We start from the raw sequence: 24176 nt of genomic DNA, 5'->3' as shown, positions 1-24176 counted from the left end.
GGTGCTTTGTAAAAAGGGAAATATCTGATATGTAGAAGTTTTAAAGAACACTCCAAATTCATAGGAAAATAAACAGTCAACACAAGCAAGTACGACAGGATTTTGAATATCAGTCTTATGCTCAGTATAAACCTTTGTTGACCTTACATAAATGACTTATTACACAATATGCTGATAAAATATCCTTCCTCTGTAGGCTGTTGTTAAAAACTGAATGGTGACACAGGGCGATGACTACGTTTCCTCATTCTCCCACTAACAGGGAGATCTGCTAAACTGCCTGCTAAAATCTTTCCCAAAGATTGTTTGGTTTTAAACTGCATTTAATGCTGAAATGAAACATATTCTATGTCCAGGGAAATCACTCTAGCGATGAAACCTTTCAAAGCTTAAAAGAGTGTTGAAAAAGAAACCTGCCCGCCTTCTAGAATTAGACTGTATGAAGGTAATTGAGCCAAATGGCTGTTTTATCCCCAAGTGAAATTACTTCCACTGCACAGGGCATAAGGCATTTGAAGATTTATCTGACATTCCTGATACCTCAGCAGTGACACTGATATTGGATGACATATTTGGCATAAGGGAAGGATCATTTCTCTTTAGAATACTCTATATTTGTTAGTTAAATGATCATTGCTAGATGCATCCTCTTCATGAATATAAATTACTAGCCCAGCAAAGGACTTATATTTGTATGCTGCCTTTTACTATGAAGGATTTTTAAGGGTGGAATGAACCCATTTTAAATTGCCACTAGACATATTTGGGGATTGCTTTATCCAGCACTGCAATATTGTCCTTAGGTAACAGTATATTATATTCAGGATGTAGCTCAGTAAATGTAACAGCTTTTATCCTCACTGTGGAGGTCATTTTTTTTTCTTAACTAGGCATATGTTGTCAGCAGAATTCTGCACACCCAAACTCTTTACTAATGGGCTACGGTAATTATCCATATTTTTATCAATGCCCTATTTAGAATCGCTTGACATATATGCTTATGCTTGATTTTTTATTTCCTGTTTGGCATTATTATTCAAACTCAGTATGATTTCTAAATAACAGAGTACACCCCAACGGCTACATTTCTCATTGGAATATAAGCTCCATGAGGGCAAATATTTTGTCTATTTTATTCACTGTGTATCCCAATGTCTCAATCAAACAGTGCCTGGTACATAGCAGGTGTCCCGTTAAGTGTTTTTTGACTGACTGAATTAATGGTAAGGATAAGCAAAGAAATAGATATTTACAATAATATCTATTAAAATAGTATACAATAATGGACTAATTTCAAACTATATGAGTAATGTGACAAATATGAAATAAATTTCACAGAACTAACAACTAAGTGGGAAATATCTAATAGCTTCTCCACTCTAATGGACATTCGTTTTGCCTTTTGTTACTCAGTTTATTCTGAAAACCCCTCTTATGTTCAGAACATTGTCACGAGAGAGTCTCATTTCTGATTTTCTACAATTTGAATCCTATATCCCCTATAAATATGAATATTATTTGTACTATTATCCTACAGCACAAATAGTATATTACTATTAATATACTACTATATAATAGTATAATATGTAATAAATTACAGTTAATACAGTAAATTGTCATTGCATATTATATAATAGTATATTAATTACTATTATAACTATATATAGTTAATATACTATATAATAGTACAAAATATACTTTATGATAGTGTATATATACTATTATATAATATGCAATGTATATATGATATGTATTATATGCAATAGTATAATAGTATAAATATGATTACATAATATGCAATGACAATTAACTGTATTAACTGTAATTTATTCACTACAAATTATCAATATTTTATATTTTCTAATGATCAGTCTATATTTTATAGTTTTCTAGGAATTTGCTCATTTTGCCTAAGTTTTTAGGGGTATAGGTATTAAGGTGGTAAAAATTTCCTTGTGTCTTTATATAATAATTATATACTATACTCATATATACACTAGTATACTATACTATATATGAAATATATATAATATAGTATATACTATATATAATATGTAATATAACAGAGTATGTACTATATAATATACTATATACTATTACAGACTAGTATATATATTATATATGGTAATTAGTATATTATACTATATCATATATAGTATATATTAATTATATTTTAAATATATTATAAATTATATTTTAAATATATTATAAATTATATAATATATCATATATTATAAATTAAATAATATATTTATATTATATATAATATATAACAATATATTTAATATATAATATAATTAATAAATATATAATATGATAGTATATATGCAATATAATTATATATACTATATATTATATATTAATATACACATATATAAATACTAACATATATAACAGATAACATATGTTAATATACATATATGTATATACATAACATATTAATATATACTAGTATATATAATAGTATATTTTCTATAGATGTTAAAAGAATCTTTTTCTCAGTTATATTTTTGGATTTTAAACAATCCTAGCATTCTTGGAATAAATTTCATTTTGGCATTACATATTTTCTTTTCACACTGTGAATATATTTTGGTAATATTTTGTTTAGGAACTTTGCACCATATTCAGTATTGAGATTGGCTTTGAATTTTCCTGTTTCCTATTGTCTGTGTCTGGTTTTGCTTTAGTTTTTATGAGCCTCATAGATTGAGTTGGGGAGTGGTTCCTGTTTCACTAGTCACTGAAGTTTGAGGAAGGGGGCGGAGCAAGATGGCCGAATAGGAGCAGCTCCAGTCTTCAGCTACCAGCCAGCGACACAGAAGACGGTGTTCGGCATTTTTCAACTGAGGGTACTGGTTTCATCTCACTGGGGGTGCGGGCGGTCGGTACTGGTCAGCGGCTTGCAGCCGACCAGCGAGGCTGAAGCAGAGGCTGAGGCATTGCCTCACCTGGGAGCGGGGAAAGGAATCCCTTTTTCCTAGCCAGGGGAACTGAGACCACGCCAACACCTGGAGAATCCGGGTGGCACTCCCCACCCCAATATGGCTTTGAGCAATCAGGCACACCAGGAGATCATATCCACACCTGGCCAGGAGGTTGCAGGGCCTCCTCATTGCTATCACAGCAGTCTGTGATCTACCAGCAAAGGCGGCAGCAAGGAGGCTGGGAGGGGCATCCCTCGATACTGAGGCTTAAATGGGCAAACAAAGCAGCTGGGGAGCTCCCGAACTGGGTGGGCTCCTGGCAACTCAAAGGCTCTGCTGTCTCCTGTGGAGCTCACCTCTGGGGACAGGGCCTGTCATGGCAAGCGTGGGAGGCACTCTGGTGCAGGCTCTGTCAGGCAGAGGCGGTGGATCTGGGTTGGGATCACGAGAGGACAGTTCTGCTCAAGCAGGGTTTGGGCCCTGAGGTAAACCTAACTGGAGACATCACATGAAAGGGCGGGTCAGGCACCCTCAGGTTGTTTTCAGGAGGCTTAAAAAGCAAGAATGAACAGGTATATTTCATTCCCGAGTATTCCTATCTTCCGCGACCTCCTGCTCTGCCATGCTGTGCAGGCTGGCTGAGATCCCAGGTGGACCTCCCAGCTGTCTCCATGAGCCACAGCTGGGGTCCTGAGCTGTTGGGAAGCCATCAAAACGGGAAGGAACACCTAAACTTATCGTATCTCATCATCGAAATGAAGTGAACAAAACCAAAGATGAGGAAAAACAGGGCAACTAAAGTCAAACAGGCCTCTCTGAGGCAGGGCGCATTATATATGTGGATCAAAAGCCTGAAGACGGAGAACAAACTGGGCGAATGAAAGAGCTGATCATCATTTCTCGGACCAAGGAGGAATTATTACAGCGCAAAGGCTCGAATCGGTAGATGCGTAGGCTGGTGAACAAGCCGGATATGGCGAGTAGAGAGATGAAACAGGTACGAAAATCACGGTGACCATCCACCAACCTGAAACGGCAGCCTGGTCGACTTTCGGAAGAATGGTATCGCGGAATTCGGGGATCAACCGAATAATGGCGAAGAAAACAAAGCATGAACAAACCGCGGGAAGTGGATTATGTAAATCACGTCGATTCGGGTACCGAGATGAAATAGACCGGTTGGAAAACGGAATATCATCGAACACCAGCAGACGACCAACGTCATCAGAATACGAAACCTGAATACTCTCGAAACCCTTTCGGCATTCCTTGATTCACAAGAGACTGAAATGAAGGAAAAATCATAGGGTTGTGGGAAAGGTCAGGTTCACCTACAGAGAATATCAGACCACTGCAACAGATCTAAGCAACTCTCAACCAGAAGAGGTGGGGCCGACATATTCAACATTCTTGAAAATTTTCAAGCCAAGACTATATCAAATAAACTCTGGTTTCATAAGTGATCAAATCCTTCTGAGATGAAACAGATAGCAGGGGATACATCACCCTCAGGCCTCCCCACTTCCAAGAACCCAGAAGGAAACTCAAACATGGGAGAAAGATGTGGTACAAGCCATCTCAAGCATGAAATATCCGAGACCATGGAGACTGGGAAGAAACTTCATCAACTAGAACGAACTCAACAGGATCAGCATCATGGCAGGGGATCAAGTTCACCTTATGGCTCATTAACATAAATGTATGGACTAAATGCTCAAGTCAGAACCTGGTGTGTGGGTAGGAATGGAGCCATCAGTCACATGGGCTGGAGACCATCACACAGGGCATGGAACTCAAAACTCAAAGGATAAGGAGGAAAGTTACCTGGCTGAATGGAGAACAGGGTTCCTGAACTTTAGATCTCTGATAAAACAGACTTCATTATCAAGGATAAAAGACAGAGGACATTACATGACGGTAAAGGGATCATTCAACGGAAGAGCTGGCTCAAAATATATGTGCTGGCCAGACACCCAGATTCATGGCAGATGGGGCTGAGAACAGACTCCCATACAATGGCAATGGGGCTTTAACTCCATGGCTCAAATCCAGACGGAATCGTGGGAACAGAGGTTCAGCAGGGATATCAGGGATTGGAACTCATCCTGCCAGGCAGAACTATTGAGTATCCTGGAGCTCTCCCTTCAAATCCTTGAATATACCGTTCAGCCTCAACTACACAATGTCATTGCCTCCAAAATTGAGCCATGGTGAGGTAAGCGTCCTCAACAAATCATGCAGACAGAGAATTATAACAGGCATATATGGAAGACCCATTTGGTGATAAACTTCAATTGGACTAAGAACTCCGTCCAGGCTACTCAGCTTCATGAAACCAGTGAAACTTGTTCCTGGGGCTGTGGTGCATCACGAGGCAGAAACAAAGATCATTCTTTAGAACCAACCGAACAAAGAATACAACAGAGATCTCATGGACTGGTGAACAGGTGTGGGAGGAGGTATAGCACTAAATGCTACAAGAAAGCAGGAAAATCAGGAAGTAGGCCTCCAACACTAGAACAAAGACTGGAAACAGAACAAACAGTCAAAACTAGCAGAGGCAAGAAAAACCAACAGAATCAGACAGGAGGCCTGGAAGGAATGAGACATAAAAGCCTCCAAAATCGTGAACTCAGGTTGGTTTTGAAGAAGGAATCATAAGTGAGCAGACCTAGCAAGATATTAGGAGAAAAAAGAAGAAAAGTCAAAATGGGCACAGTGTAGTAAAGGATCTCTGCAGGCCCCAGGAAATGAGCTACCATAGAATATATGAAGCACTCTGCATAGTAAACCAGAGAATCTGAAAAATGGACATTCTGGACATACCATCTTCAGATGAACCAGGAAGAGTTGGTCCTAGACAGAGACCAACAGCAGGCTCTGAAATTGAGGCAACAGTGTCTTCAACCAGATCCGGAAGACCAAGATGGTTGACTGATTCACCGAGACACCAGGAAGGTTGGGCTGTTCAACCTGGCTCATTGTCAATGAAAGGAGAATCCTCAAAACTCGTTCATGGACAAAACATCATCTGAATGCAAAAGAAACCAGCAAGAATACAACAAAGAAATTTTTGGACCAATATCCCAAATTAGACATCGGTAAAATCTCAATAAAACCATGACAAACCAGGTTCGTGGCTTTGTCCAGAAAGCTTATCCACCAGGTCAAGTGGAGCTTCATCCCTGGGATCACAAGGCTGATTCTAACAATTCATAAATCAATAAACAGCAAATCAAATGTCATGAAACAGAACCAGAACAAGGCCACATGGATTGTCCTCGGCAGTGCTTTTTGACCAAGATTCAACAGCCTTCGTACTCATATCAAACTCAATTAGTGTGAGTAGGAACATCTCGAAACAACCAAGGCTATTGCATGAGCCCTGACCAATATCAGCCTTGGAGATGACAAACTGGGCATTCACTTTAGAAACTGACTTGGAATAGGGACCTCTCACCACTCAACAGTGTTAGAGTTCAATGAGACAATCAGACAAAGAAGAGGGAATGGATTCAGGAAAAGAAAGTCAGTGTCCCTGTTTTGGAATGGGCATGATTATATTCCGAAAAAAACCCATTCACCTCCATTGAAATCCTCCATCCAGCTGATGGCAACAACAAATCTCGGGATACAAGAATGTGTGAAAATCAAAACATTTTGTATATAGTAACAGACAATGAGAGCCAAAATCAAGACAGACTTTTATTCCACAGTGCCAGCTGAGAGGAACAGAAACTCCTGAGATCCAGGGCTGCAGGGACCTTGAGGGACTGAGGAGAACCTGACCACTCAGTGAAACAAGAGACACAGCAAATGAGAAAAATACCATACTCATGATTAGAAATCAATATCGTAATGGCCACTTCTGAATATTCAAATTCAATACCATCCCCATCACTTCTAATGATTCTTCAGAATTGAGCTTTCACTTTAAATTCATATGACAAAAATTATCTCCAGAACCATCCTAATTCAAAATTTCAAAACTGGAGCATCCCTTCATTATGAGCTACGAATGTTAAATGAAACATGAAGTTTAGACTGAGAATATAGACCAATGAACAAGAACAGGTCTCGATAATACCATCAAACATAAAGTGTGAAACACAGGAAAACAGAAATGGGAAAGATTATTTGATAATGGTTACCGAGGACGGATCAGCTGTTCCGAACACCGGCAAACAAACTTATATACTTCCACTACTCTTACTCCACTCCATCAACTCATCGAATCATCACTCCGCTTTCTCACTTCTCAGAGTGAACAGGCAATACAGAATGGGAGAAAATGTTTGCAATCTACTCATCTGACGAGGGCTAATATCAGAACCTAGAAAGAACTCAAACAAATTTACAAAGAAAAAACAACCCATCAAAAGTGGGCAAAGGATATGAACGGGCATTTCTCAAAGAAGACATTCATGCAGCCAACATTTACATGAAAAATGCTCATCATCACTGGCCATCAGAGAAATGCAAATCAAAACCACAATGAGATACCATCTACACACCAGTTAGAATGTCGATCATTAAAAAGTCAGGAAACAACAGGTGCTGGAGAGGATGTGGAGAAATAGGAACACTTTACACTGTTGGTGGGATTGTAAGCCTAGTTCAACCATTATGGAAAACAATTATGGCGATTCCTCAAGATCTAGAACTAGATGTACCATATGACCCAACCATCCCATTACTGGGTATATACCCAAAGGATTATAAATTATGCTGCTATAAAGACACACATGCACCACGTATGTTTGTGCAGCACTATTCTAATAGCAAAGACTTGGAATCAGCCTAAATGTCCATCAGTGACAGATTGGATTAAGAAAATGTGGCACATATACACCATGGAATACTATGCAGCCATAAAAATGATGAGTTTGTGTCCTTTGTAGGACATGGATGCAGCTGGAATCCATCATTCTTATAAACTATCACAAGAACAGAAAACCAAACACGCATGTTCTCACTCATAGGTGGGAACTGAACAATGAATCACTTGGACTCAGGAAGGGACATCACACACGAAAAGGTCCTATCATGGGGGAGGGAGGAGGGAACTGCATTGGGAGTTATACCTACAGTGTAATGACGAAGTTGATGGGTGCAGCACACCAACAAGGCACAAGTATACATGTAACAAACCTGCACGTTATGCACATATTGCCCTACAACACAGTATAATAATAATAAATAAATTAAAAAAAAAAGAAGAAAAAAAAAGAGTTTGAGGAAAACTTTGATCTTTTTCTTTAAGGGTTGATCAAACTCACCTGCAACAGCATCTGACCTTTGGTATTTTCTTTGGGGCAAGATTTTTTAAAACAAATTAATTTATTAACCGTAAATTATCAAGATTTTGTATTTTCTCATGATCAGTCTTTATATTTTGCAGTTTTCTAGGAATTTGCCCATTTTTTTCTAAGTTTTCAGATGTATAGGCATTAAGGTGATAAAAATTTCCTCATGTCTATATATTTTTTGCTTTTATAATGTATTGAGATATAATTGGCTTTCACTACACTTCACATATTTCAAGTGTACCGTTGATGAATTTTGACATATGTATACACCTATGAAACAATCATCACAATCAAGGTAATACACCTTTCTCTTACTCCTTAAAGCTTCATTGTGCCCCCAGATGATCATCTCATCAATTTCAAAAAAAAAAAAGAAGTCTATTGGATTTTTGATTGACCTTGCATTAAATTTATATTTGGGGAGAATTACCATCTTAACAAAATTGAGTTTTCCAGTTCATGAATATGATATAGGTTGCCATTTATCTAGGTCTTTTTTTCTGCAATTTTTAATAGTTTTCATTATAAAAGTCTTGAAAATATTTCATCGGATTTATTTCTACTGGGGCTCAGAAAATCATACACAAAATTATGGCACTTTGGTATGCTGAGTACTTTGAACTGAAGGACACTGGAAGGGCCTGAGAAGCAAAGTCTGTTTCTGGCCTTCTCCTGTTTTTCTTTCTTCTGCTTCCCTTCCCCCAACCCCAAGGCAGGTCATAAAAACTAGAATTCCTCTTCTCCAAGGTGGGTTATAGAAACCAGAACCGCTCTTCCCTAAAGTCAGCCATAAAACCTAGATATATTCTTTTAACCTTCCCCCACCTTGCTGTGTAGGAGCTGGCCATGAAGAAATTCTCTGACCTCCCTTATCCCGTAGTAGATCATAAGACTCTCATTTCAGAAGGGGTCCTGCCCTATACCTTGGAGGAAGAAATGATGCACAGAAAGGCCACGAGTAATCTAAACAGGCCTTCCTGTATTCCACTCAGTCTATTATGATTAGATCATTCTCTTTTGTTCAATTACATTTCTACATGGCTGTCCATTCTTCATCAAACCTAAGCATAAAAACAGACAATTTTCCCTAAGTCTTTGGATTTTTATTTCTGGAGGTTTCCATGTGATATAGAAGTTGATTAAATACATTTGTTATGCTTTCCTCTTGTTAACCTATGTTTTGTTATAGGAGTGTCAGCTGTGACCCTTATGATGAGAAAGAAAAGTATCAAATCTTTTCTGTTTCATGTTCTTAAATATTTAATGTTTTGTGGTGTCACTGTAATGGAATTACTTTTTAAGTTTTATTTTCAAATTGTTCGCTACTAGGATATAAGAAAACAATTGATTTTTGCTAAATTTACTTTTTAATGCTAATAATAGTTTTGTAGATTCTCTGGCATCTTCTTTTTATATGACTATATAATGTCCTAATAGCAATAGTTTACTTTGTTTTTATGTTTGGTCATTTTTTTAATTGCCTTATAACATTGGCTAGGACCTTTGGTACTGATATGGTTTGTCTGTGTCCCCACCCAAATCCTATCTTGAATCATAAGCCCCATAATCCCCACGTGTCGAAGAAGGAACTCAGTGGGAGGTGATTGGATCATGGGGGCAGTTTCCCCCATGCTGTTCTCATGATAGTGAGTTCTCATAAGATCTGATGGTTTTATAAGTGTTTGACAGTTCCTCCTTCACGTGCTCACTCCCTCCTGCCACCTTGTGAAGAAAGTGCCTGCTTCCCCTTCCCCTTCTGCCATGATTGTAAGTTTCCTGAGGCCTCCTAGCGATGATTCCGGTTAAGCCTGAAGAACTGTGAGTCAATTAAACCTCTTTCCTTTATAATTACCTAGTCTCAGGTAGTATTTGTTTTTATAGCAGTATGAGAATGAACTAATACAGGTACTATGTTAACTAGAAGTTGTAAAAGGGTAAATCTTTGACTTTTCCCCATTTTTAGAAGGAAACAATTTATTACCATTACATATGATATTAGCTGTAGGTGTATCAGTTTGAGGTATATTCCTACTATTCCTAATTTGCTAAGGGATTTTTTTTCCTATCATAAATGAATGTGAAATCTTGTTCAATGCTTTTTCTGACAAACCCTTTATGTTAATATGGTGACTTATATTGATAACTTTTTGAATGCCTCACCAACTTTGCATTCTCTAATAAATTCAACCTGGTCGTAATTTGCTATCTACTATATTGAATTAAATTAGTATCATTTTAAAAGCATTTTGGAATCTATATTTATGAGGAATATTTGTCTCCATTTTTTTTGGAGACAAATGATATTAAGGTTATGTTACTTTCTCCTTTTTTAAACTTATCTGGAAAAGTTTATGTTAAACATTCCTTGAATGTTTGATAGAATTAACCACCAGAAGAATATGGGCCTGAAGTTTTATTTTTGAGAGTTTTCTTTCTGATCTGTCTTGGTGAATGTACTATGAGTGCTTGAAAAAAATGAATGTTCTACTGTTACTGGATGCAGTGTTCAATAAATGTCAGTTAGATCGAGCTGGTCGATGATGTTGTTCAGACCTGAGCTTTACTGATGTTTCATCTACTTTTCCTATAAATTGCTGGGAGAGTGGTGTTAATACTCTCTTTCTATAGTTGTGGAATTATTTATTTATATCTTTAATACTTTCATTTTTGTCTTATACTTTGTGACTTTTACAATTAGGTATACATATTTACAATTGTTAGACTTTCCTCATGAATTATACCCTTTATGATTAGTAAATGTGTCTCTTTGTCTCTGGTGTTACTCTTTGTATTGAGTTCTATTTCATTTAATATTAGTACAGCTACTCTTGAGGGAGAAGTATACAGCCTTATGTTAACAGTTGTGCACTGTAAACATCTTTTTTTTTTTAGTATCTACTCTCTTTTTCTATTCTTTTATTAACCTTTTTCTATTCTTATATTAAAATATGTCTCTTGTGAGCAGCATATAATTAAGATTTGTGTTTTTTTCTATCCTTTCTGTCAATCTCTGCTTTTTTTTTTTTTTTTTTCTCATCAAGTCTTGGTATAAATCTCTGCCTTTTAGGTGAATTGTTGAAACCAATAACATTTAATGTAACTTTTGATATGGTTGGATTTAGGTATGCCATTTTACTTTTGTTTGTTTGTCTTCTGTATATTTTGTTTCTATTTTCTTGCTTTCTTTTCTATTAAACAGTGTTTGAATTCCGTGCTAATGCTTATATTAGATTTTGTGACTAACTTTTATTGCATTATAACAAAATCTACATAACTAACTTTGTAATATAATTTGAAATCAGAAAATATGATGCTTTAAGCTTTGTTCTTTTTTCTTAAGATTGCTTTGGCTATTTGTGACCTTTTTAAATTCTATATAAATTTTAGAATTGTTTTTTCTATTTCTGTGAGAAATGATGTATTAGTCTATGCTCACTGCTAATGTGGACAAACCTGAAATTGGGTAATTTATAAAGGAAAGAGCTTTAATTGACTCACAGTTCCACATGCCTAGGGAGGCCTCACAATCACAGCTGAAGGCAAATGAAGAGCAAAATCACGACTTACATAGCAGTAGGCAAGAGAGCTTGTGCAGGGAACTCCCATTTATAAAACCATCAGATCTCATGATACTTATTCCCTATCAGGATAACAGTATGGGGAAAACCACATTCATGATTCAATTAGCTCCACCTGACCTTGCCCTTGACATGTGGGGATTATTACAATTCAAGGTGAGATTTGGGTAGGGACACAGAGCCAAACCATATCAAATACCATTGGAATTTTGATAGGGATTGTATTGAATCTGTGATTGTTTTGAGCAGTATGGACATACATGCAGTAAGTTTTTAATTTCAGATTTTATCTTTATGTCCTAAAATTTCCATTTAGTTCTTTATATTTTCTATTTTTCTACTATGTCTTATCTATTTTTTTTCATCAAAATAGCATGGTGTTTGCTATTTTATTAGTTGTTTCTAAAAACCAAGTTTGGACTTATTTACTCTCACTCAATTGAATCTTTGTTTTCTTTTTCTTCAGTAAGGTTTCTTCCTCTATCCCGTAGTACACATTTGTAATAGCTGCTTTAAAGGTTTTACCTGTTAATTCTAACATTTGGAATATCTTGGAATTGGCTTGTGTAGATTTTTTTTTTCTTGAGAACAGGCTACATGTATATGCTTATTTGTATGTTGAGTAGTTTTGGATTTTATGTTGCATATTTTTAGTATTTTGCTGTATAGAATACATATTAAGTTATGATCTTTCGGATAATGTTGATATTCTCATTTTAGTAGGCAATCAATACAGTTAGGTTTCTGCATTGAGGTATGTCTTTCATTCTGTGTTTTGTGTTCAAACCTCAGTTAAGGTTTAATATTATTCCGGTTTAAGTCTACCATAGGAATGCACAGTTTAGAAGTTGGGTGGATATTTGTGTGAGTTTATATATAACATTAGGGGATATTAGTCCATTTTCACACTACTATAAAGACATACCTGTGACTGGGTAATTTATAAAGGAAAAAAGGTTTAATTGACTCACAGTTATGCATGACTGGGGAGGCCTCAGGAAACTTACAATCATGGCAGAAGGGGAAGCAGGCACAACTTACATGCCAGCTGGTGAGAGAGCATGCTTGAGAGCACAGAAAAATCTACCATTTATAAAACCATCAGATCTCATGAGAATTCACTCGCTAGCCCGAGAACAGCGTGGGGGAAACTGTCCCCCTAATCCAATCACTTCCTACCAGGTTCCTCCTTCAACACCTGGGGATTATAATTCAAGATGAGATTTGAGTGGGGATACAAAGCCTAAACATTTCAGGCTCTGTCTCCTAAGATGTTTCCCATCATTTCTCCTGTTCACAAGAGCTTTCCCTGCTTCCACTAGCAATAGTTATAGTGGGATTTTTGTATTTGTATTAGCTGTTTGGGTAGCACTTATCTATGATTGTGACAAAACCTTCCAGGAAAGTCTTGTAAGGAAAAATTGTGAGAAAACTTATCCTCATGCAGTTTGCTTCCCCATATTTAGATTCCCTTGAACAATATTCATGCTTTTGTTTACTTTTCAGAGACTGTAGTTTATTTTGGATATTTTCTAGAATTTTTAGTTAAAATCAGAGGAAGGAATGGGCCATAGGAGGTGTCTATCACTGTAGCAAAAGCAGAATTTGTTTAGTTTTATCTCTAACTTCTGCCATACCTATAATTTTGTCTCCTTTGTGACTAGATATTTTACTTATTTCTGTTTTTTTTAATGAAACTTGCAAGATATTTGGTATCTTAGTAGTTTCTTTAAAAAAACAAGTTTGACCTAATTTATTTCTCAACTGAATCTTTGTTTTCTGTTTCTCTAATTTCCCATTTTATATTAATTATTATTTCCTTCTACCATATTTAAGTGTTTCTTTTCATTTAAAAATTTTCTAAAATGAGGACTTTAGGTAGTTAATTTCAACTTCTTTATATTAAAACATAAGCATTTAAACTTCTAAAGTTCTAAGTATTGTTTTTATTATACCCTATGAAATATAAAATGCAGCATCAAAAATATTATTTAGTTGTACTTTTACATTTGTATTAATTTGTTGTTGCATAAGTTATTTAGAAGTATGTTTTGAAAATTTCAAATACAGGTCTTAGATACTTTATCTTTTCATTATTATTTCTAGTTGAATTGCCATGGACTAAAGAAACTTCCTTCTCTGAAATTTGCTTTATGATCAAATGTGTGGTAAATTATTATAAATTTGATACAAGTGAAGGAAAACTTAGATAATGTAGGATATTCAGGTAATGAAATACTTAGCTGTTCTTGATGGTTATCAATTTAAAGTGAAAAATGGGGATTAAATGCTTTAATTTCTCAATTTTCAGATTTCTATTTAGAAGTCCAAAGAAAAATATAATGATGTTCATTCTGTTTTTAAACAAATAACAAAAAAAGAAGAGAAATATAGACAAAATTTGATAGTGTTTGCAAGACATATGAGGATGTGGATGGACTGCTGGGACATGGATCTAGGCTATGTTAGGAGGGGAGTGTTGCAGTGTGCAGGAGGATGGCTGCAGAGATGAGAGGGAGAAAATGAATAGGAATACAGGACGTATCGATCAAAGAGTCTGATGTTTACACTGAAGTTTCAGAGACAGTGGAGTTACTGCAGTTGCAGTGTGTGGGTTGAAGAACAGAAGGGTTGGAAAAAAACATTATTGGAGGTGATATAGATAATAAACGAAGAGAAAGGAAAGTGGAGAGGTCACCAGAAGGCATATTTAGGACACCGAGAATGATTATAACAACTGGGGAGAAATTAAAGGAAAGAAAAATGAAAATGTTTTTAAATGATACGTGCCTACTGAAGTACAGTATGTGACAAAAAATGAGGTGTGTCTTATTCATAGAATAAATGGGGTGACAGTTTAGAGAAGAGAAATATGCAGTGGAGTGTGTTAATCTCAAATGGGGGGCTCCAACATGCACAATGAAAGGGATCCTTGCCTCTGTCGACCCATCTTCCTTCTCCTCATATATCTACAATTCTTACACCAATCTCTGAACATTCGTAATAATTTTCTTTCCCGACTGATATGGTTTGGCTGTGTCCCCACCCAAATCTCCACTTGAATTGTATCTCCCAGAATTCCCACGAGTTGTGGAAGGGACCCAGGGGGAGGTAATTGAATCATGGGGGCTGGTCTTTCCTGTGCTGTTCTTGTGACAGTAAGTCTCATGATATCCAATGGGTTTATCAGGAATTTCTGCTTTTGCTTCTTCCTCATTTTTCTTTTGCTGCTGCTATGTAAGAAGTGCCTTTTGCCTCCCACCATGATTCTGAGGCCTCCCAAGCCATGTGGAACTGTAAGTCCAATTAAACGTATTTTTCTTCTCAGTCTCAGGTATGTCTTTATCAGCAGCATGAAAACAGATTAATACACCAACCTGCAATGATTGTTACTTGCAAAGTTTTCTATATACTGTAGGAACGATGTTTTCCATATTTTACCAAGTAATGCTAATTAATATCTATTGATCTCATAGCATTTTTCTTTTAATTTTTAAATATTTAATTTAATATTTATCCATTTCGAATGTGTGCCAACTGCTGTTACCAGTTAAGATCTAAGAACATGGAAGGCAAATGCCATAGTATCATTTTGCTTTTATTTTGATAGCATTTTGGGTATTTTTTGGTATATATAGGTACTACATGGATACTAAACAGTTCTTCAAATTTTTAAAACACTTTTCCTTTTTTAAAATTTTATTGTTTATTTTTATCACTTTAAAAAAAATGTCAGTAGGTTTTGGGGGAACAGGTGGTATTTGATTACATGGATAAGTTCTTCAGTGGTGATTTCTGAGATTTTTGATGCACTCATCACCCAAGCAGTGTACTCTGTACCCAATGTGTAGTCTTTTATTCCATACCTCCTCCCTTTCTTCCCCCTCCAGTACCCAAAGTCCACTGTATTATTCTTATGGTTTTGCAACCTCATAGCTTAGTCCCACTTATAAGTGAGAACATACAATGTTTGTTTTTTCATTCTGGAGTTACCTCACTTAGAATAATGGTCTCCAGTTCCATCCAGGTTGCTGTAAATGCCATTCATTTTTATGACTGAGGAGTATTCCATCATGGTGTGTGTGTGTGTGTGTGTGTAAAACATTTTCTTTATCTACTCGTTGACTGATGGGCATTTAGGCTAGTTCCATATTTTTGTATTTTGTAATTGTGAATTGTGCTGCTATGAACATGCATGTGCAAGTATCCTTTACTTCTTTTCCTCTGGGTAGATACCCTGTAGTGGGATTGCTGGATCAAATGGTAGCTCTACTTTTAGTTCTTTAAGGAATCGCCATGCTGTTTTCCATAGTGGATGTACTAGTTTACATTCCCACCAGCAGTGTAAAAGTGCTCCCTTTTGACCACAACCACGGCAACATCTATTATTTTTTGAATTTTTGATAATGGGCATTCTTTCAGGAGTAAGGTGGTATTGCATTGTGGTTTTTGATTTACATTTCCCTGATAATTAGTGATCCTGAGCATTTTTTCATATGCTTCTTGGCTATTTGTATATCTTCTTTTGAGAATTTTCTGTTCATGTCCTTAGCTCATTTTTGATGAGATTATATTTTTTTCCTGCTGATTTGTTTGAGTTCCTTGTAGATTTTGAGTATTAGTCCTTTGTTGGATATATAGACTGTGAAGATTTTCTCCCATTCTGTGAGTTGTGTGTTTACTTTGCTGATTATTTCCTTTGATGTGCAGAAGCTTTTTAGTTTAATTAAGTCCCATCAATTTATCTTTGTTTTTGTTGCATTTGCTTTTGGGTTCTTGGTCATGAAGTCTTTGCCTAAGCCAATGTCTAGAAGGGTTTTTTATGTTATCTTCTAAAATTTTTATGGTTTCAGTTCTTAGATTTAAGTCTTTGATTCATTTTGAGTTGATTTTTATATAAGGTGAGAGATAAGGATCCAGTTTCATTCTTATAGATGTGGCTTGCCAATTATCCCAGCATCGTTTGTTGAATTGTGTGTCCTTTCCCCACTTTATGTTTTGGTTTGCTTTGTCAAAGATCAGTTAGCTGTAAATACTTGGCTTTATTTCTGTATTCTCTATTCTGTTTCATTGGTCTATGTGCCTATTTTTATACCAGTACCATGCTGTTTTGGTGACTATAGCCTTATAGTAGAGTTTGAAGTCAGGTAATCTGATGCCTCCAAATTTGTTCTTTTTGCGTAGTCTTGCTTTGGCTATGTGGGCTCTTTTTTGGTTCCATATGAATTTTAGGATTTTTTTTCTAGTTCTGTGAAGAATTTGATGGGGATTGCATTGAATTTGTAGATTGCTTTTGGCAGTGTGGTCACATTTCCATAATATTGATTCTATCTATCCCGATCACAGGATGTGTTTCCATTTGTTTGAGTTGTCTATAATTTCTTTCAGCTGTGTTTTGTAGTTTTCCTTCTAGAGGTCTTTCACCACCTTGGTTAGGTATATTCCTAAGTATTTTATCTTATTTTTGCATCTATTTGTAAAAGGGATCGAGTTCTTGAGTTGGTTCTCAGCTTGGTTGCTGTTGGTGTATAGCAGTGCTACTGATTTGTGTACATTGATTTTCTATCATGAAATTGCACTGAATTCATTTATTAGATCTAAGGGTCTTTTGGATGAGCCTTTAGGGTTTTCTAGGTATACAATCATATCATTGGTGAACAGCGACAGTCTGACTTCCTCTTTACCAATTTGGATGCCCTTTATTTATTTCTCTTGTCTGATTGCTCTGACTAGGACTTCCAGTGCTATGTGGAATAGAAGTGGTAAAAGTGGGCATCTTTGTCTTATTCCAGTTCTCAGGGGAATGCTTTCAGCTTTTCCCTATTCAATATAATGTTTGTTGTGGGTTTGTCATAGATGCTTTCATTACCTTAAGGTATACTCCTTCTATGCTGATTTTGCTGAAGGTTTTAATCATAAAGAAATAATGAATTTTGTCAAATGCATTTTCTGCATCTATTGAGATGATCATGTGATTTTTGTTTTTAATTCTGTTTTTGTGGTGTATCACATTTATTGACTTGTGTATGTGAAACCATCCCTGCATCCCTGGTATAAAATCCACTTGACCATGGTGAATTATCTTTTCGATATGCTTTTGGATTTTGTTTGCTAGTATTCTGTTGAGGATTTTGCATCTATGTTCATCAGGAATATTGGTCTGTAGTTTTCTCTTCTTATTATGTCTTTGTCTGGTTTTGGTATTAGAATGATACTGGCTTCGTAGGATGCTTTAGGGAGGATTCCATTTTTCACTATGTTTTGGAATAGTTTCAATAGGATTGGTACCAATTAATTCTTCTTAGAATGTCTGGTAGATTTCAGCTGTGAATTTATCTGGTCCTGGACTTTTTTTTGTTGGCAATTTTTTTATTGCCATTTCAATATCACTGCTTGTTATTGGTCTGTTCAGAGTTTCTACTTCTTCCTGGTTTAATCTAGGAGGGTTGTATATTTCCAAGAATTTATTCATTTCCTCTAGGTTTTCTACTTTATGCATGTAAAGGTGTTCATAGTAGCCTTCAATAATCTTGTATTTCTGTGATATTGTTGGTAATGTCTTCCATTTCATTTCTAATTGAACTTATTTGGATCTTCTCTCTTCTTTTCTTGGTTAATCTCACTAATGGTCTATCAATTTTGTTTATCTTTTCAAGGAACCAGATTTTTGTTTCATTTATCTTTTGTGTTTCTTTTGTTTCAATTTCATTTAGTTCTGTTCTGATCTTCGTTATTTATTTTCTTCTGTTGATTTTGGGTTTGGTTTGTTCTTGTTTCTCTAGTTCTTGACAGTATGAATGTAGATTGTCTATTTGTGCTCTTTCAGACTTTTTAATGTAGTTAATGTGATGAAATGAAATAAGTGGTCCTCTTAGTACCACTTTTGCTGTATTCCAGAGGTTTTGATAGGTTGTGTCACTGTTAATATTCAGTTCAAAGAATTAAATTTTCATCTTGATTTTATTGTCAGCCCAGTGATCATTCAGGAGCAGGTTATTTAATTTCCACGTGTTTGCATGGTTTTGAGAGTTCCTTTTGGAGTTGATTTCCAGTTTTATTCCACAGTGGTCTAAGAGAGAACTTGATAAAATTTTGACCTTCTTAGATTTATTGAGACTTATTTTGTGGCCTATCATATGGTCTATCTTGGAGAATACTCCATGTGCTGATGAATAGAATGTATATTCTGCAGTCGTTGGGTAGAATATTCTGTAAATATCTATTAAGTCCATTTGTTCTAGGGTATAAAGTTCATTGTTTCTTTGTTGATGTTTTGTCTTGATTGACCTGTCTAGTGCTGTCAGTGGAGTATTGAAGTCCCTCTCCATTATTGTGTTGCTTTCTATCTTATTTCTTAGGTCTAGTACTAATTGCTTTATAAATTTGGGAGCTCCGGTGTTAGGTGTATATATATTTAGGATTGTATTATTTTCCTGTTGGATTAGTCCTTTTATCCTTTATAAAGTCCTTCTTTGTCTTTTTTAACTATTGATGCTTTAAAGTCTGTTTTGTCTGCTGTAAGAAGAATAGCTATTCCTGCTTGCTTTTGGTGTCCATTTGCACAGAATATCTTTTTCCACCTTTTAGGTTTATGTAAGTCCTTATGTGTTCGGTGAGTAACATATCTGTTTATGTGGTGTATCACATTTATTGACTTGAAGACAGTAGATACTTGGTTGGTGAATTCTTATCCATTCTGTGATTCTGTATTTTAAGTGGTACATTTAGGCCATTTACATTCAATGTCAGTATTGAGATGCACAGTAGTATTCTATTCAGCCTACTAGTTGTTGCCTGAATACCTTGTTTTGTTTTGTGTTATTGTTGTACAGACCCTGTGAGATTTATGCTTTAAGGTGGTTCTATTTTGGTATATTTCAAGGTTTTGTTTCAAGATTTAGAATACCTCTTAGCAGTTCTTGTAGTGCTGGCTGTGTAGTGGCAAATTCTGTCAGTGTTTGCCTGAGAAAGATTTTATCTTTCCTTCATTTATGAACCCTAGTTTTGCTAACTACAAAATTATTGGATGATAATTGTTTTGTTTAAGGAGGCTAAAGATAGGACTTTAATCCCTTTTAGCTTGTAGGTTTTCTGCTGAGACATTTGCTGTTAATCTGATAAGTTTTCCTTTATAGGTTACTTGGTGCTTTTGCCTCATAGCTCTTAAGATTCTTTCTTCATCTTGAATTTAGATAACCTGCTGACAATGTGCCTAGGTGAGGATCTTTTGGCGATTAATTTCCTGGGTGGTCTTTGAGCTTCTTGCATTTGGATGTCTAAATCTCCAGCAAGGCCAGGAAAGATTTCCTCAGTTATCCCCTCAAATAAGTTTTCTACAATTTCAGATTTCTCTTCTTCCTTGGGAACACCAATTATTCTTAGGTTTGGTCATTTAACAGAATCCCAAACTTTTTGGAGGCTTTGTTCATTTTATTATTATTATTCTTTTTTCTTTGTTTTTGTCAGATGGGGTTAATTCGGAAGCCTTGTCTTTGAGCTCTGAAGTTGTTTCTTCTACTTGTTTGATTCTATTTTTGTAACTTCCCAGTGTATTTTACATTTCTCTAAGTGTGCCTTTGATTTGCAGTCATTGTGATTGTTTTTTTATGGATGCTTTCTATTTCTCTGGAGTTTTTGTCAATTCTGTATTCTTAAAATTTTTCGAGATGGTTTCTCCCGCTGCCATCCATGCTGGAGTGCAATGGCATAATCTCAGCCCACTGCAACCTCTGCCTCCCAGGTTCAAGCAATTCTCCTGCCTCAGCCTCCTGAGTAGCTGGAATTATAGGTGTGGGCCCCATGCCTGGCTAATTTTGGTATTTTTAGTAGAGATGGGGTTTTGCTATGTTGGCCAGGCTGGTCTCAAACTCCTGACCTCAGGTGACCTTCCCACCTCAGCCTCCCAAAGTGCTGGAATTACAGGTGTGAGCCACCGTGCCTGGCTAAATTTTTTTAAGTTGGTTTCCTCTGGTTAGCTCCTTTCTCTGGTGCCTCCTCAAGTAGATTAATAATCAACCTTTTGAATTAATTTTTCTGGCAATTTAGAGATTTCTTCTTGGTTTGGATCTATTGCTGGTGAGCTAGTGTGGTCTTTTGGTGGTGTTAGATAACCTTGCTTTGTCATATTATTACAATTGTTTTTCTGGTTCTTTCTCATTTGGGTAGACTACGTCAGAGGAAAGATCTGGGGCTCGAGGGCTACTTTTCAGATTGTTTTGCCCCATGGGCTAATCCTTTGATGTAGTGATCTTCCCCTTTCCCTAGGAATGGGGCTTCCTGAGAGCCAGACTGCACTGATTGTTATTGCTCTTCTGGGTCTAGGCACCCAGGGGAGCAACCAGGCTCCAAGCTCCGGTCTGATAGTGGGAGTGTCTAAAGAGTCCTGTGATGTGATCCATCTTCAGGTCTCTCAGCCATGAATACCAGCACCCATTTTGGTGGAAGTAGCAGGGGAATTAAGTGGACCTGTTAAGATTCTTGGTTGTAGTTTTGTTTCCTGCACTGGTTTTCTTGAATTCTGGTTGCGTTAGCAGTATAGTTGTCATGTGGACAGAGTCTGGACCTCTGGTTAGCCAGGATGTTACAGGTGGTGAAATTAGCTGTTGTTTTCTTCTTTCTTGGAGCTGGGCTGTTCTTTTATGAGTTGCTGTACTAGCTTGAGTTGGTTGGCCTCCAGCCAGAAGGTAGCACTTTCCAGAGAGCATCAGCTGTGGTAGTATAGGGGGAATACAAACTTGCCCTAAGTTTGCCTGCATAAGTATTTGGGTTTCTCAGGTGATGGGTGGGGACATAGAACTCCCAGGAGATTATGTCTTTTGTCTTTGCCTAACGGAGTGGGTAGAGAAGGACTATCAGGTAGGGGCAGGGTTAGGCATGTCTGAGCTCAGACTCTCCTTAGGCGGGGCTTGCTGCAGCTGCTGTTGGGGATGGGTGTGTGGTTCTCAGGCTAATGAAGTTATGTTCCCAGGGGGATTTTGGTTGCCTTCTGCTGCATCACACAGGTCTCCAGGGAAGTGGGAGACAGCTGGCAGTGATAGACCTCATCCAGCTCCCCCACACAGCCAGCATGGCCAGTCTCACTCTCATGTGCCCCACCAATGGCACTGAGTTTACATCCAGCCAGCCCCATGAGCAGGGCTGAGATCTTGCTCCAGGCTACAAGCTTCCCCACAGAGAAAGCAAGCAAGCCTTTCAGGTCCCCACCTCTCTGCTTGCATCGGCTTTTGTGCATATCTGTACTTCCTGTTCATGCCCCCATCCTACTCCCCTGATTCTGCCCAGGAAAATTTGGCCTGGTTTGAAATTATTACCAAGTTCAGCTGGGGGTTTCCTTCTTCCTGGGGTCCTTCCCCAATTCTACTGGTAGCCCTCCCCAAGGACTCCTGTGTGAGAAAGTCAGAAATGGCTTCCCTGGGCTTCCCTGGGGACCAGGAGTGCATACAGGGCTCTTCTCATTGCTTCTACTTTTATATTTCACTCGGCTGTCTAAATTTGTTTCAACTCCAGGTAAGGTATAATCTGGATTTTTAGGTTCCCTCCTCTCATTATCTGGATTTTCAGGTTCTCCAGTGAGGATGTTTGTTTAGAGGCCGACTTTCCCCACCTCACACTTTGTGTATTCAGTTTTTTGGCTGTCTCATGGAGTTTCCTGTGGCAAGCTGCTTCTTTGAAAGTGTCTGTGAATTCTTTTGTTTTTTTCTGGTGTGTCCTATGGTAGTTCTTGGAGCAAAAGTTCACTGTGTGAGTCTCAGATGGACATGCTGTTCTGTCCATCTGAGTAGGAGCTGCAAGTTAGCCCTGCCTCCTCTCTGCCATTTTTTTTTTTCTGTAAAAGACATTTTTAATACTGTCACATTTTACTAATGTGGATACACATTCAGGGAGGTAAGGAGATTTGCTCTAGTTCCTGCAGTTAACCCTAAAATTATAGAATGTTTCTCCAAGCTCAGTATTCTTTCTATGACACTATGCAGTTTCTTCCTTTTGAATTACTTTTAATGAGGGAGTATAATTTTCCAACTGGTGAAATTAAAGCATTCTGCCACCCTTTCAGCATTAATTACTAACTTGAGAAATTAAAGGAAAATGCAAAGGAGTGATAGCAATTATTATTACAGGCTTATAGAATAGCCTCAATATGAAAAAAATCCTGCTTAAATTTAGAAGCTAAATGATTGTGTGTGTGTGTGCATTTGTGGTGGTGGAAGCTGTCATAAGGAATTTGAATAAAGGAAATTAAAATATATGAATAAATTATTAAGATATCTTTCCTTGGTTCCCTTAGGATGGAGAAAGCATTAAAAAGCATGCAAGCTAAACATCATAGTGCTTAACACATATTGTGTTAAATACCAAACAACTTTTGTTTTAAACAAACATGATCAATATGGTAAAAAAAACTACCTTTTGGTATTGATTTTATTCAGTATTGCCTGCTAGTAGAGAGAATATAATTTAATATGTGACTCTAATTTTAATGTCTTGAAAAGAAAGGTTCAATGGTTTCAATCCTTCTACTCTCATATTAACATATATATATATATCCACAAATTAGGTTGAGAAAGAGCAAATGTTTCTGGAAGGAAGAAAACATCCAGGTAGACCTTTTAGACTGATTTACTTCTCATATACAAGGACAATAAGTTTGTGGAGCTTGTGTCTACAGTCCTTTTCATATTAGAAGAAAAAACTCTTCCTCATAGTCATACTGAAGAAGAGGTTCATGTGTTCTTAATATCGTGGACGATGACTAAGTCTTGACTACACATGGAGAGGCAGAAACGAGAAGACAGAGAATGTTCTGATACTGCTTCTCTGCCCACTTCTGTTCAAAGAGCATGGTGAAACCAAATGTCTGGGAGAACAGAAGTTCTAAGCTTTGTACCAACAGCTTGAAATGTTTATTCTCAATGATGCTCTGCTAAGTCTCCTCAGCTTCATGTGGTTGCTGTGTCCCCAGTAATTTGGGATCCCTGCCAACTTTAGGTTGGTTTAAATGAACAGGTTATCACTGGCACTGGGGGACAAAATATCATTGAACATTTGTACAGTCAGCAAGAGTGTTATTTAGTAAACAAGTAGTACCTAAAGATGGAAAGCTTCTGGTACCACAGAATGAAACAATACATAGAAAATTATCAGGAAGTGCTGAAGTATATAAATGTATATATTTATATGTATGTCTGTCTACGTTCATCAATATTGATATGGCTCCAATTAGTGGAGAAACATAAGGGCTCTTGTCTCATGCTGAATTAGATAAAACGACATGGACACACGTGGAGTGGTTTTAATGAGTAGAGAGTTTAATAGGCAGGAAAGAAAGGAGAAGAAAGAAGGAAGAAGCTCCCCCATGCAGAGAC

This window comes from Papio anubis, chromosome 4 (genome assembly GCF_008728515.1).
Source record: "Papio anubis isolate 15944 chromosome 4, Panubis1.0, whole genome shotgun sequence".
Taxonomy (NCBI): Eukaryota; Metazoa; Chordata; class Mammalia; order Primates; family Cercopithecidae; genus Papio; species Papio anubis.
This window is presented reverse-complemented; position numbering follows the sequence as displayed.